The sequence below is a fragment of the Scyliorhinus torazame genome, chromosome 8 (assembly GCF_047496885.1).
Source record: "Scyliorhinus torazame isolate Kashiwa2021f chromosome 8, sScyTor2.1, whole genome shotgun sequence".
NCBI lineage: Eukaryota > Metazoa > Chordata > Chondrichthyes > Carcharhiniformes > Scyliorhinidae > Scyliorhinus > Scyliorhinus torazame.
Window position 1 is genome coordinate 28544134 of NC_092714.1, and position 19327 is coordinate 28563460.

The following is a 19327-nucleotide window of genomic DNA, read 5'->3' on the forward strand; positions in this document are numbered from 1 at the left end:
GGGGGGGGGGGGGGGGGCAGTAGCTCCCCGATCCGGCTGATAACTTGGAATGTGAGGGGCCTGAACGGGCTTGTCAAGAGGGCCCGGGTGTTCGCGCACTTAAAGTGACTGAATGCAGATGTGGTTATGCTCCAGGAGACACATCTGAAGGTGGCATATCAGGTTAGGCTAAGAAAGGGATGGGTAGGGCAGATCTTTCATTCAGGGCTGGATGCGAAGAACAGAGGGGTTGCAATACTGGTGGGGAAGTGGGTGTCGTGCAAGGCACTGAATATTGTCGTGGATAATGGAGGTCGATATGTGATGGTGAGTGGTAGGTTGCCGGGGGTGCGGGTGGTACTGGTGAACAACACTGGGAGGTGCAGGTGGGGGTAGTCTGGGAGGGGTTGAAGGCGGTGGTCAAGGGAGAGCTAATCTCCATTAGGGCCCACAGGGCGAAGAGAGAGGGGAGGGCGAGGTTGGTGGGGGAGATTTTAAGGGTGGACAGGAGGTATGCAGAGGGCCCCGAGGAGGGGCTACTTAGGGAGCGACGGAACCTCCAGATGGAATTCGACCTGTTGACCACGGGGAAAGCAGAGGCACAGTGGAGGAAAGCGGGGGGGCGGCATATCAATATGGGGAGAAGGCGAGTCGGATGCTGGCACATCAGCTTCGTAAGAGGGAGGCAGCGAGGGAGATTGGTGGAGTCAAGGATAGAGGGGGGGGAATACGGTGCGGAGTGCGGTGAGAATAAACAAGGTATTTACGGACTTCTATGGGGATCTGTACAGGTCTGAGCCCCCAGCGGGGAGGAGGGGATGCGACGATTCCTGGATCTGAGCCCCCGAGGGTGGAGGAGGAGGAGGTGGCTGGTTTGGGGGCGCCGATTGGGCTGGAACAGCTGGTTAAAGGACTGGGGAGCATGCAGGCGGGGAAGGCCCCAGGGCCGGATGGGTTCCCGGTTGAATTTAACAGGAAATACGTGGACCTGCTGGGCTCGTTGCTAGTGAGGACTTTTAATAAGGTGAGGGAGGGGGGGACCTTGCCCCCGACAATGTCCAGGGCGCTGATTTCTTTGATCTTGAAGCGGGACAAGGATCCATTGCAATGTCGGTCGTATAGACCGATCTCGCTCCTCAATGTTGACGCTAAGTTGCTGGCGAAGGTGCTGGCTACGAGATTCGAGGACTGTGTCCCGGGGGTGATTCATGAGGACAAGACGGGATTGGTGAAGGATAGGCAGCTAAATACAAATGTGCGGAGGCTCCTCAATGTGATTATGATGCCCTCAGTGGAGGGGGAAGCGGAGGTAGTGGCAGCTATGGACACGGAGAAGGCCTTTGATCGGGTGGAGTGGGAGTATCTTTGGGAAGTGTTGCGGAGGTTTGGGTTCGGGGAGGGGTTCATCAGTTGGGTCAGGCTGCTAGATAGAGCCCCGGTGTCGAATGTGGCCACGAACCGGCGGAGGTCAGAGTACTTTCGGCTGTACCAGGGGACGAGGCAGGGGTGCCCCTTACCCCCCTTGTTGTTTGCACTGGCAATTGAGTCACTGGCCATGGCACTGAGGGAGTCAAGGAAATGGAGGGGATTGGTCCGGGGGGGGAGAGGAACACCGGGTGTCGTTGTATGCCGATGACCTGTTGTATGCTGCGGATCCAGTGGAGGGGATGGCGGAGGTCATGCGGATCCTTAGGAAGTTTGGGGACTTTTCGGGGTAAAAACTCAACGTAGGGAAGAGTGAGTTCTTTGTGGTGCATTCAGGGGACCAGGGAAGGGGGATAGACGAGCTACCGCTGAAGAGGGCGGAAAGGAGCTTTCGGTACCCAGGGATCCAAGTAACTAGGAGTTGGGGGACCCTGCACAAGCTCAATTTGACACAGATGGAGGAGGATTTTAAAAGATGGGATATGCTGCCACTCTCACTAGCGGATAGGGTGCAGTCGGTCAAAATGACGGTCCTCCCGAGGTTTCTCTCTGTGTTCCAGTGCCTTCCCATTCTGATCCCCTTGGGCCCTTTTCAAACGGGTAAGCTGGAGCATCATGGGATTTGTGTGAGCGAATAAGACCCCGAGGGTGAAGAGAGTGTTCCTGGAGCGTAGCAGGGACGGGGGGCGGCTGGCGCTGCCAATTTGGGTGGCTATTAGTGGGCTGCCAATGTGGCGATGATCCGTAAGTGGGTAATGGAGGGAGAAGGGGCAGCGTGGAAGAGGCTAGAGATGGCGTCCTGTGTGGGCACGAGCCTGAGGGCACTGGTGACGGCACCGTTGCCGCTCTCGGCGACAAGGTACACCACGGGTCCGGTGGTGGCGGCGACGCTGAAGATCTGGGGGCAGTGGGGCGACACGGGGGCGAGGTGGGAGCCTCGGTTTGGTCACCGATTCGGGAGAATCATCGGTTCGTCCCGGGAAGGATAGATGGGGGGGTTTCGGAGCTTGCATCGGGCAGGGATTAGAAGAATGGGGGACCTGTCCATCGATGGGACGTTTGCAAGCCTAGGGGCGCTGGAGGAGAAGTTTGTGCTAGCCCCGGGAAAGGCTTTCAGGTACATACAAGTGAGGGCGTTTGTGAGGCGGCAGGTGAGGGAATTCCTGCTGCTTCCGGCACGTGGGATTCAGGACAGGGTGATTTTGGGTGTATGGGTTGGAGAAGGCAAGGTTTCGGCGATTTACCAGGAGCTGAAGGAAGAGGAGGAGGCCTCGGTGGGGGAGTTAAAGGGCAAGTGGGAGGAGGAGCTTGGGGAGGAGATGGATGAGGGTCTGTGGGCTGATGCCCTGAGTAGGGTTAATTCTTCCTCCTCTTGCGCCAGGCTCAGCCTAATACAGTTCAAAGTTACTCACAGAGCGCATATGACAGGGGCGAGGTTGAGTAGGTTCTTTGGGGTGGAGGGCAGATGTGGGAGGTGCTCGGGGAGCCCGGCAAATCACGTCCATATGTTCTGGTCGTGCCCGGCGCTGGATGGGTTTTGGAGGAGTTTTACGAGGACTATGTCCAAGGTGGTGAACGCCCGGGTCAAGCCGAGCTGGGGATTAGCATTATTTGGGGTATCGGACGAGCCGGGAATGCAGGAGGCGAACGAGGCCGGTATTCTGGCCTTTGCGTCCCTGGTAGCGCGGCGGAGGATTTTGTTGTTATGGAAAGATGCGAAGCCCCCTAGTGTGGAAGCTTGGATCAGTGACATGGCAGGGTTCATCAAGCTGGAGAGGATAAAGTTTGCCTTGCGAGGGTTTGTGCAAGGGTTCTCCAGGCCATGGCAACCGTTCCTAGACGATCACGCGGAGCGTTAGGAGGAGGTCAGCAGCAGCCCAGGGGCGGGGGGAGGGAGGGGGGGTTTCTTTTCGGGTGGCGTTTGGGTGAAGGTGTTTTTTTTTCCCTATTTGCTTTTAAATGTCATATGGGGGTGTTATTGTATATGGGGGAAATCCAATGTATAATTTCTGATTGTTGTGTTTTTGTTTCTTTTTTCTTGTTGGGGGGGGGAGTTTTGCTGAAAATTTGTTGAAAAGTTTGAATAAATATATTTTTTTTAAAAATAAGAGAATTATATAGAAATACAGCACAGAAACAGGCTATTCATCCCAACTAGTTCATGTCAGTGGTTATGCTCCAGTGGAACCTCCTCTTGCCTATTTAACTTATCATCAAAGCCGCCTTTTTCTCTTTTCCTTAGTATGCTTATCTATCTTCAATTCATATTATGTGAATTTAAAATTTCAATTTTTATAGCCCTGGTCTTAATTTGCATCACAACTTCCTTTACCCCACTATCCTCCTCTCCTTCAGTTCTTCACTTTCTTCATCTTTCTGAAATGCTTCCCTGACTATGCTTTTGGCTCACTCATGGAATGGTTTTGTCTACATAATTTGTTACTCACTTGGGATATTCCTGTATGTTGTTTGCAGACACTGGTGGCAACCATTTAAGACAATAGACCATGCTGCTACATGACAGATGTAAGATCTTGTGTGCTACGTGTACGAAATTACAACTTTTGCATCAATGTTTAGTTTTGAGTAGACGGCGCAGAAAGTGTAACTTGTCTTCGTCTCGTGAATGCTCCAAAGTGCTGAAATGTGAGATCCTTGCTGGATATTTCTCAAATCTTGAATTTTGAAGATTGCAATTTATATTCAGCTTTGCAGTATGAGCTTTTTCAGTACCTGAATCAAATTTCATATCGGGACAAGAACATTTTCTGACTTAAGATTTTAGCTATTTAAAAAAATTCTAATTGACCAACATGAGCTTTCGGCTGAAATATCTTAATATAGATTATTTTTAGCAATATGGTGGCACAGTGGGTAGCTCGGGTGACACTGTGTGGAGTTTGCACATTCTCGCAATGTCTGCGTGGGTTTCTTCTGGGTGCTCCGGTTTCCCCCCTCAGTCCAAAAATGTACAGGTTAGGTGGATTGGCCATGCTAAATTGCCTCTTAGTGTCCAACGGTTAGGTGGGGGTTACGAGGAATGTGCCTGGGTAGGATGTTCTTTCGGAGGGTTGGTACAGACTTGATGGGCCGAATGGTCACCTGCTGCACTCGAGAGATTCTATGATTGCTTTATTTTTTTCTCCATAAAATCTAATGTTGATTTGAAAGGTTTAGTAAGCTGATCACAATATCAAATTGGATATAAAACCTGGAAGCTTCTAAGAAGTTTTATGGCTTTTTGGGAGAGGAATGTGGTGACAAGTAGAAGTTGTGTGGATGAGCAACTTGATTTGGAAAATAAAATGAGCAATGCAATATGCTAGAAATTTGGAACAAAATTGAGAATCATTTTTAATTTGTACTACCTTCATATATTTGCTGATGGTCCTTGTGTTTTTAGTCTTTTTTGGATTTTTGCTTTGGTTAGTAAACAAAGTGGAATTTAGTCGCTGACAGGTGGTTGGGTATCTGTAAATGGACCCGGCAGGCCTATTGTGTCAGCATGCTCTTGCCCCACCGAACGTATTTCCTCTTATCTTGACTCCATCCTCTCTCTGCTCCATTCCCTCCCCACCTACATCCGGGATTCCTCTGATGAACTGCGTCATATTGACAGCTTCCAGTTTGCGGGCCCTAACCGCATTCTATTCACCATGGATGTGCAATCCCTCTACACCTCCATCCCACACCAGGATAGCCTGAGATCTCTTCGCTTCTTTCTCGAAAAGAGGCCTGGACAATTCCCATCCACCCACCACTCTCCTCTGCCTGGCTGAACTCGTTCTATCTCTCAACAACCTCTCCTTTAACTCATTTACTTTCTCCAAATCAAAGGTGTAGCAATGGGTACCCGCATGGGTCCTAGCTACACTTGCCTTTTTATGGGGTATGTGGAACATTCCTTGTTCCAGGCCTATCCGGGCCCCCTTCCACAACTCCTTTACCAATACATTGATGACTATTTTGGTGCCGCGCATGCTCTCGCCCGAACCTGGAAAGATTCATCAACTTCGCTTCCAGTTTCCGCCCCTCCATCACTTTCACCTGGTCCATCTCAGACACTTCCTTTCCCTTCCTTGATCTTTCTGTCACCATTTCTGGCAATAGACTATCCACTAATATCCACTACAAGCCCACCAACTCCCACAGCTATCTGGACTACAGCTCTTCGCACCCTACACCCTGTAAGGACCCCATCCCTTTCTCTCAACTCCTTCGCCTCCGTCGCATTTGTTCCGGTGATGCCACTTTCCAAAATGGTGCTTCGAAAATGTGTTCCTTCTTCCTCAACCGTGTTTTCCCACCTTCAGTTGTGGACAGGACCCTCAACAGTGTGTGGTCCATCTCCCGCGCCACTACCCTCGCCCCCTCCAGTCCCTCCCAGAACAAGGATAGTGTCCCCCTCATTCTCACATTTCATTCCACCAGCCTCTGTATGCAAACATAATCCTCCGCCATTTTTGCCAACTCCAGCCTGATGCCACCACCAAACACATCTTCCCGTCACTCCCTCTGTCAGCATTCCGCAGAGACCATTCCCTCCGAGACAATCTAGTCGATTCCTCCACCAAACCCAGTACCTCTCCCATCACCCATGGCACCTTCCCATGCAATCACAGAAGGTGTAACACCTGCCCCTTTACATCTTCCATGCTTAACATCCCAGGCCCAAAACACTCATTCCAGGTTAAGCAGCGTTTCACTTGCATCTCTTCCAGTTTGGTCTACTGCATTCGCTGCTCCCAATGTGGTCTCCTCTATATCAGAGAGACCAAATGCAGACTGGGTGATCGCTTTGCTGAGCATCTTCGGTCTGTGTGCATTCAGGACACTGATCTTCCTGTTGCCTGTCATTTAAAAAAAAGACCCTGCTCCCATGCCCACATGTCTGTTCTTGGCCTGCTGCAATGTTCCAATGAAGCTCAACACAAATTGGAGGAACAACATCTCATCTTCCAGTTAGGCACGCTACAGCCTTCAGGCCTGAACATCGAATTCAACAACTTCAGACGATCTGCTCTACCCCACCTCGACCTATTTGTTTTCATTTAAAAAAAAATATATATATTTATTAAAGTTTTTTAACAAAACAAAACAATTTTTTCCCCTTACAAACAATTAACCCCCCCCCCCCATAACAAAATAACACAAAATCGCCCTGAGCAAGATATATACATGGTAAGATGATATATTTACATAGCTTTATACACTGGCTCTCGCCCATTCATGCCAGTTTCCCCCACCCTCCATGTTAACCCCCGCTCATCCGTCCCCTCAAGCAATCTCTTCCCCCCCCCCCCGGGTTGCTGCTGCTGCTGACCAACCTTCCTCTAACGCTCCGCGAGGTAGTCTAGGAACGGTTGCCACCGCCTGTAGAACCCCTGTGCAGACCCCCTTAAGGCAAACTTAATCCTCTCCAACTTTATGAACCCAGCCATGTCGTTTGTCCAGGCCTCCACGCTAGGGGGCTTCGCCTCCTTCCACATTAGCAAGATCCTTCGCCGGGCTACCAGGGACGCAAAGGCCTCTTTCGCCTCCTGCACTCCCGGCTCGTCGACTACCCCAAATATTGCTAGCCCCCAGCTTGGCTTGACCCGGACTTTCATCACCTGAGATATTGCTCCCGCCACTCCTCTCCAGAACCCCTCCAATGCCGGACATGTCCAGAACATGTGGACATGGTTCGCCGCGCTCCCTGAACATCTTCCGCATCTGTCCTCTACCCCAAAGAACCTACTCAACCTCGCCCCCGTCAGGTGCACTCTGTGAACCACCTTAAATTGTATCAGGCTGAGCCTGGCACACGAGGAGGAGGAATTAACCCGACCCAGGGCGTCATCCCACAAACCTTCCTCGATCTCCTCCCCCAGCTCCTCCTCCCATTTACCCTTCAACTCTTCTGCTAGCGCTTCCCCCTCTTCTTTCATCTCTTGGTGTATTGCCGAAACCTTGCCCTCCCCGACTCATACACCCGAGATCACCCTGTCTTGAATTTCCTGTGTCGGGAGCAGCGGGAATTCCCTGACCTGTCGCCTCACGAAAGCCCTCACCTGCATATATGTGAATGCATTTCCCGGGGGTAGCTCAAACTTCTCCTCCAGTGCCCCTAGGCTCGCAAATGTCCCATCGATGAACAGGTCCCCCATTCTTCTAATCCCCGCCCGGTGCCAGCCCTGGAACCCCCCCATCCATCTTCCCCGGGACAAACCGGTGTTTACCCCTGATCGGGGACCACACCGAGGCTCCCACTGCACCCCTATGCCGTCTCCACTGGCCCCAGATCCTTAACGTTGCCGCCACCACCGGGCTCGTGGTGTACTTTGATGGCGAGAGCGGCAGCGGTGCCGTCACCAGCCCCCCCAAGCTCGTTCCTTTGCAGCACGCCATCTCCATCCTCTTCCATGCCGCCCCCTCTCCCTCCATAACCCACTTACGGATCATCGCCACGTTTGCTGCCCAGTAGTAGCTCCCTAGGTTTGACAGCGCCAGCCCTCCTTGATCCCTACTGCGTTCCAGGAACCCTCTCCTTACCCTCGGGGTTTTGTTCGCCCACGTAAACCCTATAATACTCCTACCTACTCTCTTGAAAACGCCTTTGGTGATCACGATGCTGAGGCACTGGAACACAAACAAAAACCTCGGAAGGACCACCATTTTTACCGACTGCACTCTACCCGCCAACGAGAGCGGCAACATGTCCCATCTTTTGAAGTCCACCTCCATTTGGTCCACCAACCTCGTCAGATTCAGTTTGTGTAGAGCCTTCCAGCTCCTGGCTATCTGGATCCCTAGATACCGAAAACTCCCCTCCGCCCTCCTCAGCGGTAGGTCCCCCTATCCCTCTTTCTTGGTCCCCTGCCTGTAGTACAAGAAGCTCGCTCTTCCCTACATTGCGCTTATAGCCCGAGAACTCCCCAAACTCCCTTAGAGTCTGCATGACCTCCACCATCCCCTCCATTGGGTCCGCCACGTACAGCAGCAGGTCGTCCGCGTATAGCGACACCCGATGCTCTTCTCCCCCGCGGACCACCCCCCTCCATTTATTAGACTCCCTCAGTGATATGGCCAAGGGTTTGATCGTCAATGCAAACAACAGGGCGGGGGGGGACAGAGGGCACCCCTGCCTCGTTCCTCGGTACAGCCGAAAGTACTCCGACCTCCGCCGGTTCGTCACCACACTTGCCACCGGGGCGCTGTAAAGGAGCTTAACCCAGCTAATAAACCCTCCTCCGAACCCAAACCTACGCAACACCTCCCAGAGGTATTCCCACTCTACTCGGTCAAAGGCCTTTTCCACGTCCATGGCTGCCACTATCTCCGCCTCTCCCTCCTCCGATGGCATCATTATCACGTTTAAGAGCCGCCGCACATTCATATTTAATTGCCTGCCCTTTACAAATCCATTCTGGTCCTCATGTATCACTCCCGGGACACAGTCCTCAATCCTCGTGGCCAGCACTTTTGCCAATAGCGTAGCGTCCACATTAAGGAGCGAAATCGGCCTGTACGATCCACATTGCAGTGGGTCCTTGTGTCGCTTCAGAATCAAGGAAATTGTCGCCTCCGACATTGTCGGGGGCAGGGTCCCCTCCTCTCTTGCCTCGTTAAAGGTCCTCACTAGTAGTGGGGCCAACCGGTCCGCATACTTTCTATAGAACTCCACCGGGAACCCGTCCGGCCCCGGGGCCTTCCCCGCCTGCATGCTTCCCAAACCCTGACTCAGCTCCTCCAACCCGATTGGTGCCCCCAAACCAGCCACCTCTTGCTCCTCCACCCTCGGGAACCGCAGCTGGTCCAGGAATCTTCCCATCCCCTCTTTCTCCACACCCCCCCCCCCCCCCCCCCCCCCCCCCCCCCCCCCCCCCCCCCCTCCCGGGGCTGGGATCTGTACAGCTCTTCATAGAAGGCCTTGAATTTATTTCCGTTGCACTCTGGGCCATGGCTCCCCCACCATCTTTCACTCCCCCTATTTCCCTCGCTGCCGCCCTCTTACGGAGCTGGTGTGCCAGCATCCGACTGGCCTTTTCCCCGTACTCGTAGGTCGCCCCCTGCCCCTTCCTCCCCTGTGCCTCCGCCTTCCCGTGGTCAACAGGTCAAACTCCGTCTGGAGCCGTCGCCTTTCCCCAAGTAATCTTTCCTCCGGGGCCTCTGCGTATCTCCTGTCCACTCGCAAATCTCCCCCACTAACCTCTCCCTTTCCCTGCCCTCTGTCTTCTCCTTATGAGCCTTGATGGAAATTAGCTCTCCCCTGATCACCGCCTTCAACGCCTCCCATACCACCCCCATTCGCACCTCCCCGTTGTCGTTGGCCTCCAAGTACCTTTCAATGCACCCCCTTACCTTACCACACACCACCTCATCTGCCAACAGTCCCACATCCAACTGCCACAGCGGGCGTTGGTCCCTCTCCTCTCCCAGCCTCACTTCCACCCAGTGCGGGGCATGGTCCGAAACGGCTATGGCTGAATACTCCGTCCCCTCCACCCTCGGGATGAGCGCCCTGCCCAGCACAAAGCAGTCTTATCCGGGAGTATGCCTTGTCCACGTGGGAGAAGAAAGAAAAATTCCCTGGCCTGTGGCCTTCCAAACCTCCATGGGTCCCACTCCCCCCATCTGGTCCATAAACCCCCTGAGCACCTTGGCCGCCGCCGGCCTCTTTCCCGTCCTTGATCTGGAGCGGTCTAGTGCTGGATCCAGCACTGTGTTAAAGTCCCTTCCCATTATCAGTCCTCCTACCTCCAGGTCCGGGATGCGCCCCAACATGCGCTTCATAAATCCAGCATCATCCCAGTTCGGGGCGTATACATTTACCAACACCACCCACGTCCCTTGCAACCTACCACTCACCATCACGTATCTCCCTCCGTTATCCACTACGATAGTCTTGGCCTCAAATGACACATGTTTTCCCACCATAATTGCCACCCCTCTGTTTTCCGCGTCCAGTCCCGAGTGAAATACCTGTCCTACCCATCCCCTTCTTAACCTAACCTGGTCCGCCACCTTCAGGTGTGTCTCCTGGAGCATAGCCACGTCTACCTTCAGCCCCTCGAAGTGCGCGAACACTCGAGCCCTCTTCACCGGTCCGTTCAGGCCCCTCACGTTCCACGTTATCAGGCCGGATTGGAGCCCCCCCCCCCCCCCCGCCCGCCGACTAGCCATCTCCTTTTCTGGGCCAGTCCCACGTCCGCGTCTCCCTCACCCTCCAGGCCCCCAATCGGGGGACCCCCGTCCCGGCCACCTCTTCTGTGTCCCATTCCCTTTCGGCCAGTGCAGCATCAACCCTGCTCCTCCTCCTCTCCCTCTCCCCCCCCCCCCCCCCCCCGCTAGATCCCTGTCTAGCTGTTTTGCTCCCCCCATATCACTCCCGTAAGTCAGCTGACGCCTGCTGACCCCGGCTTCCCCCACCATCCTTTGACCCCCCCCGTGTGGGAATCTCCCCATCAGTAGACGTTCCTACGTTCCCCCTCCCACCTTTCTTCCCGCGCGCGGGAGAAAAACCCCGCGCTTTCCAGAGCCTGCCCCGCCCCTCCTGACGCAGCTTCTGTTGCGGCCTTGTCTCTCGTCCCCAGCCCATATAACATTCCCTGCGCGTGCTTGCCCCCCTATATACAACCGCCATCATACTTCAACCCTCCAACACCCCCCACCCTCTCAAACCCTCAATTAGAGTCCAACTTTTCAGTTAGTATAAAGGTCCACGCCTCTTCGGGCATTTCGAAGTAGTGGTGTTGGCCTTTATATGTGACCCACAGTCGTGCTGGCTGCAACATTCCAAATTTTACTCCATTTCCAATGCAGCACTGCTTTGGCCCGGTTGAAACCCGCTCTCCGCTTAGCGACCTCCGTGCTCCAGTCCGGGTATATTCTAATCCCAGCATTGTCCCACTTGCTGCTTCCGCTCCTTCTTGGCCCATTTCAGGACCCTCTGTCTGTGAACCGGTGAAATCTCACCACCATCGCCCTTGGCGGCTCGTTTGCCTTGGGCTTCCTCGCCAGCACCCGGTGCGCCCCTTCCAGCTCCAGCAACCCCGGGAGGACCTCCGCGCCCATCAGCGCCCCGATCATTGTGCCCGCATATGCCGCGGCGTCGGCCCCCTCCACTCCTTCTGGGAGACCCAGGATCCTCAGATTGTTTCTCCTCGACCTGTTCTCCAGGTCTTCGAGTCTTCCCGCCCACGTCTTGTGTAGCGCCTCGTGCCGCTCCATTCTCACCGCCAGGCCCAAGAGCTCGTCCTCATTCTCACTCACTTTGTCCTGGATCTCCTGGATCTTCACCTCGTGGGCTTTCTGGGTTGCCCCAAGTCCTTCAATTATTGCCAGCATAGGCGTCACCATCTCCTTGCGCAGCTCCTCGAAGCAGCGCTTGATGAATTCTTGCATCTCTTTGTCCCCGGCCGCCGCCATTTTGTTTGTTTTACCCTTCTTCTCCCGCTGCTCCAGTGCCGTTTTTTTGGCCGTTTCGCTGCGGGTCCGGTCCATACAGGTTAGTGGGGGACCTCTCTCCTCTCTTCCCCACGGGTTGGCTGTGTGAAAAGCTCCGTTGGGGTTCTTCTATCGAGCCTGAAAGTCCGTCTTCGCGGGAGCTGCCGACTCGTGCGACTTAGCTCCGCATAGCCGCAACCGGAAGTGTTTTCATTTCTTTTTAACTGTCTTTGACCATTTCTTTCTTTCTTAATATATGTTTAATTTCCCCCCCCCCCCCAATCTTATCCACCTTTCCTTCACCTTTCTCCTCTTTGCTTCCCCCCTTCCCCTCCCCCTACATCTACAGTTCACCCTCTGATGTTAGTTTCCCTGCTGTTTGACCTTTCACATCTTTTGTCCTCTCTGGGGACTGCCATTAGCACTCTTCCCCTTGGTTTCTGTGGCCATTAGCACCCGGTTTCCCTGGGTTTCTGTGGCTATGACTCATCTTTCATTCTCACTCCACAGTATAAATATTTCCCACTTACTCCGTCTGTTAGCTTTGACAAAGAGTCATCGGACTCGAAACATTAGCTCTTTTCTCTCCCTGCAGATGCTGCCAGACCTGCTGAGATTTTCCACCATTTTCTCTTGAGTATCTTTTTATGTTTGCAATGATACATGCGTTTCTAACAAAAGCTTAAATTCCAGTGCTAACTGTTTTGGCTGTTAGAACAATAACTTAAATAGATCCAGATGAAAACTATAATCTGCCATAGTTCCACTGTAAAATAAGTTTACCCTTGAAATTTGAGAGGATTAAAATTAGTGGCCATGGCTCTTTGTGAAGTTGGCATTGAAAAGCTGACTTCATTGTTAAGCCTTTACCATAATGGCTTCACTCTTCGGCTGCCTTTCTACCATCTTGAGAGTTTCCAACAATGGAGAGCTAGCTCAGCTAGCAAAATTAATGCACAGATTTTTCTTTTAATGTTGGTAGACTGCACTTGGAAGTGTCGGATATTGTATAAATTACCTTGAAGGTTCAGTGAACAGCCTGAGCATTATTGAACCTGGTTTCTTACTGCAGTGGAGTTATACCCCACAGATTACCAAGCTTATTTGGTGTTCAGTTTGTCGTAGTGTGTTCTGGAGTTACTGCAGCTCCAACACTGGAATCTTCCCAACAATGTGGAAAATTATTGACCTATGTATTGTCCACAAAAACAGGACAAATCCAATCCTGCCAATTCATACACCATGAGTCTACTCTCAATTATCAGCACAGTAATGGAAGGTGTCACCAAAAGTGCTATCAAGTGACATACTTGGCAACAACCTGCTCAGCAACGCGAAGTTTGGATTCTGCCAGGACTACTCCGTTGTAGATCTCATTATAGCCTTAGTCCAAACGTGGATAAAAAGGCTGAATTCGAGAGGTGAGATGAAAGTGTCTGATCTTGACATTAAGGCAGCATTTGACTAAGTTTGCCATCAGGGACCCCTAGCAAAATTTGAATCGGTGGCAATTGGGGTAAAGCGCTCCACTGGTTTGAGTCACAGTTTGCACAAAGAAAGATAGCTCAACCAGCTTCAGCTGCTTCATCAATGACCATGCGCAGCAAGATCTGGACAACAGTGGGGCTTGGACTGGTAAGTGGCAGAAGTGTGTGGTGTTACCATTGACTAGACACAAAAGTGGACTAGCCATATGTTGAGTGAACTACAATAGCAGTTGAGGCGCCGTAGCAAGTAACTCACTTCCTGGCTTCCCAAAATGGGCACATGTGAGGAATGTGCTGGGATATTCTCCACTTGTTGGGGTGAGTGCAAGGCCAACAACACTGAAGATGTTAAACACCAACCTGGGCAAACCTTTCTTGATGCTTAGTGTATGATCTTAAACATGCACTTGTTCCACCAGTGGCACAGGTGCAGATTTTTGTATCGTTGCAGTACGGCAACTCATGAAGCCTCCTTCGATAGTACTTTGCAAAACTGCGGCCAATACTACCTAGAAGAACAAACAAAGGCACGAGATGCATGGGAACACCACTACCTGCAAGTTCCCCACCAAGTACCCAACTTGGAACTATGTTGTTGCTTGATCCAAATCCCCCCCCCCCGGAGTTATGATTCACATTGATATGAATCCAGGATCATTTTACACATTAAAGATTGAGAGCCAGATTTACTTATTTATTTTAAATATATGGTAAGCAAGATAATGAATGGTGTAGAGAATGCTTCAATTTGAAAATTCTAAATTTTCAAAGCACTGTTGAATTTTGTCAAAAAATACAATATCCCAGGGTGGCACAGTGGTTAGCACTGGGACTACGGCGCTGAGGACCCGGGTTTGAATCCCGGCCCTGGGTCACTTTCCATGTTGAGTTTACACATTCTCCCCGTGTCTGCGTGGGTTTCAGCCCCACAACCCAAAGATGTGCTGGTAGGTGGATTGGTCACACTAAATTGCCCCTTAATTGGAAAGAACATATATAATTGGGTACTCTAAATTTTTTTAAAAAAATGTACAAAATCCCACATGTTTGAAAATAAAAACTACGAAGATTCAAGTGAAAAAGGCAATCTTGCCACAATACAATACAAGCATTTGGAATAAATATGTTTTGAGTAAGAAGTTTATCTTGCGGTAAAAAATTATGATGGCAATCCCAAATGCATGGTTTCCCCTATATGAAGATGCAATTTGAAAGGATATAATTTCTGTGGAGAATGATGAAAAAAGACGGGTGAGTTGAAAGTGGGAAGATTTCAATTGTCAGAAAAAATTGAAGCAGACTATGTTGGATCAAGAAAAGAACATGCAAAACAAAATACTTTGGCACAAATTAACAAGCAGGTGTGATAAGGTTAACAATAAAGTTCAGATATTTTGGGCAGGCTAAGAAAAATGACTGGTTTCCATATGTGGCACTCGGCCTTAGATGGTGTGGGTTAGGAACTACAACTATACCTGCATAGAAACCATTTCACAAATGATGACCAAGTATACAAGCATATGCACAGACAAGATGTATTTGATGATGAATGGTTCAATTAATCAAGTTAAACTACTGGGCAGCACGGCAGCATAGTGGTTAGCACAGTTGCTTAACAGCTCCAGGGTCCCAGGTTTGATTCCCGACTTGGGTCACTGTCTGTGCGGAGTCTGCATGTTCTCCCTGTGTATGCGTAGGTTTCCTCCGCGTGCGCCAATTTCCTCCCACAGTCCAAAGATGTGCAGGTTAGGTGGATTGGCCATGCTAAATTGCCCTTAGTGTCCAAAAAGGTGAGGTGGGCTTACTGGGTTACGGGGATAGAGTGGAGGTGTGGGCTCTAAGTAGGGTGCTCTTTCCAAGAGCTGGTGCAGACTCGATGGGCCGAATGGCGTCCTTCTGCACTGTAAATTCTGGTATCAGAAAATGTTGTCAGGAAGTAATTATGTATGCCGTATGTTACGTTACCTGCTCGGTGTGATTTACTTTGACATTTACTCACGAGGACAGCATCCAAATTGTGAAGTCGTGAAAGCACTGGGGATGGTCACTTCTCATATTTATCTTGAAATTTTGCGAAGATTTCCAACAAACACAAGCTAAATAGGCAACAAAATAGAATAATAAAGTAATAGACTGTACATGGAATGAGGTAGAAGGGGTGAATTATGTGGTGGCTGTAGGGAATCATTGAATCATGTTAAAAGATTTGGTGGATGAAAGATTCCTGCGATATTGTTTAAAATTTAGAGTACCCAATTCTTTTTTTCCCAATTAAGAGAGAATTTAGCGTGGCCAATCCACCTACCCTGCATATCTTGGGGTTGTGGGGGTGAGACCCATGCAGACATGGAGAGAATTTGCAAACTTCACATGGACTGTGACCCGGGGCTTGGATCGAACCCGGGTCCTCGGCACCGTGAGGCAGCAGTGCTAACCACCGTGGTGTTGCCCCAGAGATTTTTATACCAAAGAGAAAATGCTGGAAAATCTCAGCAGGTCTAGCAGCATCTGTAGGGAGAGAAAAGAGCTAACGTTTCGAGTCCAGATGCCCCTTTGTCAAAGCTATTTTCTCCCCCGACAGATGTTGCCAGACCTGCTGACATTTTCCAGCATTTTCTCTGGAAAAACATTATTTTCTTTGTTTATCTGCTTTTGGGAGGGGGGGGGGGGGGGGCATGAATTTCAAGTCTGTTCACATCTCTAACTTTTCTTTACGATATCATTTTCAAGAATCTTCACACTGCATCTTCACTTTGCTAAATTGCAGGAAATGAATGACAGGAATCACACTGCTTGAATTGTGACCAGACTACCTTGTGCAAATTCAGTATAATTTCTTTGTTTTATATTCAAATCATTTATATAAAACACATTTCTGCCTTTCGAAATCAATGTATTTGTCCTTTTGATTTTTCTTGTTTCTCTCTGTTAAGAGTAATACCATTTATTTTCATTGTTTTTGCAAATATGTGCTACTTCATATTTCTCTACATTGAACTAGATCCGTTTGTCTGCCCAATCTACTGGCATATCTGTCGTCTTCCACAGAATTTGCCATACTTTTATCGTGGATATCCTTGGGAATTGAGGGGTGGAAGGAAATTAGGGAGATAATGAGGGGCAAGGTCGTGGAGGCGTATGAATTTTAAAATAGCAATGGTGCTTGACCAGCAGCCATTGTAAGTCCTTGAATATGAGGAATAGATAAATGGGACTTGGTTAAGAAGTAGTAGCAGGGGGCAGCATGGTGGCGCAGTGAGTAGCACTGCTGCCTCACGGAGCCAAGGCCTTAGGTTCGATCCCGGCTCTGGGTCACTGTCCGTGTGGAGTTTACATATTCTCCCCGTGTTTGCGTGGGTTTCGCCCCCACAACTCAAAGTGTGCAGGCTAGGTGGATTGGCCACGCTAAATTGCCCCTTAATTAGAAAAAAAAATGAATTGGGTACTCTAAATTTATTTTAAAAAGAAGAATGAGTAGCAGGAGTTTGGTTGACTTCAAGTTTCTGGAGAATAGAATGGGGAAGACCAGCTAGCAGTATGTTGGAATAGTTGAATCCAGAGGTAATAAAGACATGGATGAGGATTTCTGCAACAGATGGGCTGAGGTCGGTGAAGCCAGGTTAAAGTTACGCAAGTTTAAATAGGTGGTCAGGCTGATGGTGCGAATGTGTGGTCTGAAGCTCAACTTAGGATCCTGTATGACACCAAGCTTGAGAGCATAATTAGTTTAGTCTTGGATTGTTGTCTGTGAGACCTGTTGTCACCTGAAGAAGGAGCAGCGCTCCAAAAGCTTGTGATTTCAAATAAACCTGTTGGACTTTAACCTGGTGTTGTGAGGCTTCTTACTGTGCCCACCCAACCCAGCGCAGGAATCTCCACATCATGTGAGAGGGATGGAATCGGTAGCTCGGATATTAATTTGGAGTTGTGGGAAAATTGATCAAGGAGCAGAAAAAAGCCTTTTCCAGTCATATTAATTTTCTGAGATCTGAACAAGGGTGTCTAACTATTTCCTCGGACCAGTTTTGTGGGCCACTTTAAACACAATTTAAATGTGCATTAATTTGTGCCTTTTGCCGAATGACTCGGTGAACAGTTTGGGATTTTTTCTGTTTTGTCGATATTGGCAGTTGCCCCTCAAAATCAGCATTTGTGTTTATTCTTGTGGGCTCCCAGAGTGAGTATAATTTTATTCCCTTTATGATATTGGACATGGAGGGAAAAACCAGTACTGAACTATGCACAGGTTCCCTGACCAACTTGCAATCACATATCTGCCAGTTATTTTGTGGTTTCCTCTGATGGTGGATCCCTACTGTACTAGCACAGATTCAAGTATATTTTGAGGTTTGCTGCAATCAGATTAATGTTGAGGATCATGATAACTGTTGTTTTGATTACTTGTGTACAAATAGCACCCATCTTAAAACTAAAAATTCCAGATTTTTAAAAAAATTAGTCACTGAATCAAATGTTATAGGGATAAGGTGGGAAAGTGGAGGTGGGGATTATCATATCATTCCCGGCTTGGATCACTGTCTGTGCAGAGTCTGCACCTTCTCCCCGTGTCTCCGTGGGCTTCCGCCGGGCGCTCCGGTTTCGTCCCCGAAATCCTGAAAGACGGACAGCATGGTTGCGCAGTGGGTTAGCCCTGCAGTCTCACGGCGCCGAGGTCCCAGGTTCGATCCCTGCTCTGGGTCACTGTCCGTGTGGAGTTTGCACATTCTCCCTGTGTTTGCGTGGGTTTTGTCCCCGCAACCCAAAAGATGTGCAGGCTAGGTGGATTGGCCACACTAAATTGCCCCTTAATTGATAAAATTGAATTGGGTACTCTAAATTAAAAAAAAAGAAGTCCTGAAAGACGTGCTGTTAGGTGAATTGGATATTCTGAATTCTTAGTGTACTCGAACAGGTGCCGGAATGTGGTGACTAGGGGCTTTTCACAGTAACCATTGCAGTGTTAATGTAAGTCTCCTTGTGACAATAAAAATTATTATTATATCAGACCAGTCAGGATCACATTAAATGGTGGAGCAGACTCGATGGGCCGAATGGAGGACTTCTGTTTCTATGACTTGGCCAATGCATGCCATAAAGGCAGTTGATTAAAAGAATGTAGTAGAAGATTGCAGTGTGTGGTAGTACAGTCCTTATTTCGGACATTATGATGCTTTTACTGTTTCAAACAGTTTCATTTCTAGCATCGTTGAATGGATTGATCCCTGATCTATCATGAAATTAGGAACATATGAATTTGGAGCAGGAGGAGGCCATTCGGTCCCTTGAGCCATCACCATCATTCAATAAGATCATGGTTGACCTGATTGTGGCCTCAACACCACATTTCGCCTATCCCCAATAATCATTGATAATTTCACAAATAGATTAGAAATGAATAAGCTTAATACTCACAGGCAACATAGTAGTTAGCACAGTTGCTCCACAGCTCCAGGGAGGTTTAATTCCCGGCTTGGGTCACTGTCTGTGCGGAGTCTGCACGTTCTTCCCATGTCTGCGTCGGTTTTCTCCGGGAGGTCCGGTTTCCTCCCACAGTCCAAAGATGTGCAGGTTAGGTGGATTGGCTCTGCTAAATTGCCCATTAGTGTCCAAAAAGGTTAGGTGGGGTTACTGGGTAACGGGGATAGGTTGGAAGTGTAGGCTTAAGTGGGGTGCTCTTTCCAAGGGCCAGTACAAACTCGATGGGCCGAATGGCCTCCTTCTGTATTGTAAATTTAATGATAATACAGCATAATATTTGCATTAACTTGTTTGAGTGCAGGGATGTGAAAATGTTAAAATTAGGAAAACAGAACAAAATAATCAAGTGAGTGCATTCACATTGGAATGAATGTAACAACAGTCTTTGAATTGAGTTATATTTGCGTTCTTCATTGCTAAACATGCAGACTTTCCAGATTTTTTTCAATCACAAAACTATCAGAACAACACTACTTATTGTTCTTATTTTTGAATGTTGATTAGTAGCGTAAAACATTCTGGTGTGCTCC

General features: G+C 49.6%; 1 protein-coding gene across 5 annotated transcripts in view; it reads left to right on the forward strand.

Annotated features, from left to right (window-relative positions):
* Positions 1–19327, forward strand: part of LOC140427708 (dual specificity tyrosine-phosphorylation-regulated kinase 1A) — a 168821-nt gene that overhangs the window by 52881 nt on the left and 96613 nt on the right. The window lies entirely within an intron of this gene.